Here is a 5,148-nt window from a genome sequence, read left to right on the forward strand (position 1 = left end):
ATGCCAACATGTCTCACCTCGGGTATTTGTAACATATCGCGAAGCAACAGGAATAGCACACGGCAACTGGAGGTTCACTCGAATATTTATTCGTGTGGGTATAGGGGTCAATATGGGTGTCCACGGCTCCGATGTTGATCATTGATCGGAAGGGGTTCCGGGTCATGTCTATACTTCACCGAACCTATAGGGTCACACGCTTAAGGGTCATCTATCTGCTGAATACTAGACAGGGAGTCTGAGAGAAAATCACCGAAAAAGTTTCGGACACCGAAAAGTTTCGGACAGCGGAATCGTACCGCAGAGAGAGGTCATCGGGTAAGTTTCGATGATACCGAAAAGTTGTTTCGGGATACATCATCAAGTCAAATTGGTTTCGGCACATGCCTGATAATTCTTGGAGGATGCCAGAATCATTCTGGAAGCTTTTTGGAATTTTCTGAGATAAAAACCGGAAATGTTCCGGAGCTGCCGGAGCCACTTCAGATGCGTTTCGCAGATGAAAATCACTAAAACCGGAATTGTTTCGGAACGCGTTGAAAATCATTTTAGTGGGTACTGGAAATGTTCTTAGCCCACATAAATATTTTCAGTTCGATCAGACGCTGAAAAATGTCGTCGTGAATAGTGAAAATCAGCTTTATGGAAAGCCACCTTTTGGGGCTTTGCTCCAAAAGATCTTGGGGATGACATGGATGGATAGGAGCCATTTTTTGGGCCCCTCATGGGGGTGTGGCCGGCCACATGGGGTATCCCCCCTTGGGGACCCTCTTGTTCCTTGGTTTCACTCCTAGGTCCTTGTGGAAGGACTTCATTCATGTGCATTTTGGGGTTTTTTGTGAAACTACCCTACCCCCTTGGGATTTCCTATAAATAGAGGTGGAGGGGCAGCCCTCCACACTCATCCCTTGCTCTCATACACATGCCATGCATTATCTGGCTTCTTCTCTCCCTCCCACGAAAAGAGTTTCGTAGAGCCGTAAGGCTGTCTGGGTTCCGGCAGGAACTAGTTCTGAACGGCGAAGCCCTGCTGGATAGATGACACCGTATGTGTGCAACTCTGTAGAGAGATCGTAGTTTCGGTCTTAGTTCGTGAGTGCCTCCCGAAGGGCTGTCCGTGTGATCGTCCGAGTTTCGAAGGTCCTCCCGAAGGGCTGTCCGAGTGACCGTTCGAGTTTCGAAGGTCCTCCCGAAGGGCTGTCCGCGACATCGTCCGGGGGCTGTTCGACCGCCTCCCGGAGGGCTGTCTGAGGAGCAGATGAGGGTATACATCCTCGCAGTTGGGAGGTTGTAAATCCTAGCTGCGGGGATCTGCACCGCCGATCGTCATCGACTCTACTTCCCGCTGCGCTACGAGTCGGTAACGAAAAAGATCAAACCATGTATGCAGTCTCCATAGTGGTCCTGGGCTGGTGCGTAGGTCGGAATTTTTTTGTTTTCTGCTGCGTTCCCCTACAATTGTTGCGGCTGTGTCTCTGGGGGTCATCTTTTCGGCCCGTGTACTCACACATTAAGCCGGGGCGGCGGCTCAATGGGATCACCCGCCACGAGATCCAGACCCGGACCAGATCGATTCCGTTCAGACCATTGCCCAGGAGAGCCTTGATCTTGTTGATGGTAGGGAGCAGGGGTTGGCGCTCCGCTTGAGTCAGCTTGTCTGACAGTGGGTGAGTCGGCTCCAGACGCGAGGGGCGAAAGCCGGGCAACGGACTCTCATCAGCCGGTGATGTGTCTTGGCACTAAAACCACGTCAGATTCTAGTCCTTGGGGTGGCTGGGCGGCTCTGCGTAAGGGAAAAGGCAGTCCCTACGCCGCTGGATGGAGATGCCGCCTAGCTCCAAACTCGGCCCGTTGGCACACTCGTTCTGGCGGTTTAAATAGAAAAGCTCTCTGAAGAGCAGCAGACTGGGTTCTTCTCCAAGGTAAACCTCGCAGAACACTTGGAAGTTGCAGATATTGGATACTGAGTTGGGTCCTATGTCCTGAGGTCGCAGATCGAAGAAATTCAGAACGTCTCTGAAAAACTTTGAGCCGGGCGGTGCGAAGCCCCGGCTCATGTGATCCGCAAAAATGACCACCTCTCCGTCCTTTGGCTGTGGTCTCTCCTCTGATGGGTCAGGGGCATGGTAGGACATGACGTCCTTCTTGGGCAAGTGGCCTGACTTAACAAAATCCGCTAGGGTCTCATTGGTGACGTTGGACCTCATCCAATTGCAAGTAATGGAGGCCTTAGGAGCTTTGGGAGGCATGGTGAAAGTCGGCAGCCTATGATAAAAGGAAACGTCCGGTTTAAGTATAAGCCAGAGGAAAGTTGTAATTCAGTGTTAGGTGGCGGCTTACGGAGGGGACTAATGATATATGTCTAAGTACATCGGGTTATCTAAGCCGCTGGTGTGCTTAAGAGTAATTCAAATTGTCTACAGCCTAGTTATAAGTGAGCTGGAAAGTTTTACGGTGCGCGGCTTCCCTTAAGTCGGAAGGTTCTACGGCGCATGTTTTCTTTAAGCCGGAAATGTAAACCGCCATGATTCAATGAGGGCAGTTTTTTACTAAGTGTGGTGAAAACAGGTTTCACACATTGCGGTAAATAGTTTGGATCAAAATGGTCGGGCAAAATGAAAATTTCTAGACCTAAAAAACAGACGCAGGGGAGTTCTTGAGCATTGAACAAGGCCTTATGCGGTAAAAGGAGGTCTACTTGCATGAGAAATGGGTGCTAAAACAGCTACCGCAGTAGTTCTACACAGGGCTAAGATAAAAAAGGGCAGTAAAAATAAAAACTACCGGGGCTCGTAGGTGACAGCGAAGAACACGGATGAACCCTACGGCAGATCTGTTCTACAGGGCAGGCAGGACTTATGGTGGCTGGTGAGTCGCGGAGGTTGTCGCGTTTCTCTGGTCAAATCAGGGTGATGCAGCGGCCTAAGTTGATGACGACGAGAAGACCCACGGTGGCGGCAGTAGCAGAGCTCGGGCAGGGGAGCAGTGGCGCGAGGAAGAAGATGAAGGAGAGAGAAGTGGCTGAAGGCCCGTCGGGCCGGCCTATTTATAAGGCGAGCTCATAAGTGGGCGCGATAATCAAGGAGACCACGGCGTGGTTATCTCCCCACGAAACGCCTCGATTTTTGGGATGACAGTAAAGGTAAAGATCTGTTGCGGATCTGGTGGAGTAAAAAAATGGACTTAATGGAGGATGACGTCACGCCGGGTTATGGCCTTCACACAATTATAAGCCGGAGGTTTTCTGTCGAAGGAATGGAAGATTGACATGAGCCGGCTCAAATCAATCTGGGGCCTAATGTTGAGGATATAGACCTTAGAGTCACCCGCCAGGAGGGGCCGGGTTACTCATATGGTCATTGCCAGAAGCCCGGCGCCAAGCTTGAAGACGGTGGGCCAAAGATGGGCTTAAGACCCGGATATGGCTTAAGGCCCGTAGTTGCAATCATTATTATGGTAGAACTTGTAGTGTAAGGCAAGAATAGTTGAGAGTCCGAGCCGGACACTCTTATGAGCCGGCTGGGACTCTGAGAGCTGCTGGGCGTCAGCCTCCCTATATAAAGGGACGACCCGGCAGCGGTTTAAGGACAGGAACAATCTGATCGAGAGCCAGGCATAGCGGTTTAGCTCCCTGGTTATCGAAACCCTGATCAATACCACCTCAAACTGGACGTAGGCTTTTACCTTCACCGTAAGGGGCCGAACCAGTATAAACCCTCGTGTTCCTTGTCCCGCTTAACCCCTTCAAGCTTCCTAGTTGCGATGGCTCCACGACTAAGTCCTAGCTCGAGGACATCTGCCGTGACAATTCCACGACAGACGCCGACCAGGGCCTGGTCCACCTCTCTCCTAGGTGGTCTCAACCTGCCCTGTTGCTCCGCCACAAAGTAACAGTCGGGGGCCGTCAGGAACCCAGGCCCACCTCTACCGGGATGGAGCCACCTGCCCCTTCAGCCCCCATCTTCGAACAGTATCATAAGTAATGTAACAGTATAAAGTATATAGCATATGCCCGTGATCACCTCCCGAAGTGATCACGGCCCAGTAGTATAGCATGGCAGACAGACAAGAGTGTAGGGCCACTGATGGAATACTAGCATCCTATACTAAGCATTTAGGATTGCAGGTAAGGGTAACAACTGTAGCAACGACAGGCTATGCAGCAGAATACGATTAATCGAAAGCAGTAACATGCTACACTACTCTAATGCAAGCAGTAGAGAGAAGGAATAGGCGATATCTGGTGATCAGGGGGGGGCTTGCCTGATTGCTCTGGCAAGGAGGGGTCGTAAACACCGTAGTCGTACTGGGTAGCAACGGCGTCGGTCTCGGTGTCTAGCGGGAGAAGAGGGGGAAGAAACAATAAATACAACACAAACAAATGCACGACGATGCATGACATGACAAAGCGTGATGCTAGGTGTGCCCAATCGCGGTAGTAGGTGATACCGGCTGTAACACCCCACATGTAACTTGCCATGTTTGTAACTCCGACTCTTGCCATTTCCGGCTATGTGCTATGATATTTCCCTTCGTGGTCGGATTTTGTTTTTCGTTTTGCATTTTGTTCATGTCATGCTTTTCATATCATGTCATCATGTGCATTGCATTTGCATACGTGTTCGTCTCATGCATCCGAGCATTTTCTCCGTTGTCCGTTTTCCAATCCGGCGCTCCCATCTCCTCCGGTGCACCCCTCTTGTTTTCTTTCGTGAGCGGGTGTCAAACATTCTCGGAATGGACCGAGGCTTGTCAAGTGGCCCTAGTATACCACCCGGAGACCACCAGTCAAGTTTCGTTCCATTTGGAGGTCGTTTGGTACTGCAACGGTTAACCGGGTAACCGCAGATGCCTTCTGTGTGTTCCAGCAAAAACCCCCTCTCTAACCAGCCCAAAACCCTCCAAACTCTCTTCCATGCTGTAGTTCGTTCGATCACGATCGTGTGGGCGAAAACCGCACCTCATTTGGAGCCTCCTAGCTCCCTCCACCTATTTATATGTGACCCTCCCAAAAACGCACGCAGACGAAACCCTAGACCCGCTTCCTCTCCGCCGCCGGACACGTCCGGGCGGAGCCGGACGCGTCCACTCCCACCGCCGCCGCCACGTGTCACCGCCGCCTTCGCCGTCGCCGCCGGCCCGCCCGAG

This window comes from Triticum aestivum, chromosome 1D (genome assembly GCF_018294505.1).
Source record: "Triticum aestivum cultivar Chinese Spring chromosome 1D, IWGSC CS RefSeq v2.1, whole genome shotgun sequence".
NCBI classification, from domain to species: Eukaryota; Viridiplantae; Streptophyta; class Magnoliopsida; order Poales; family Poaceae; genus Triticum; species Triticum aestivum.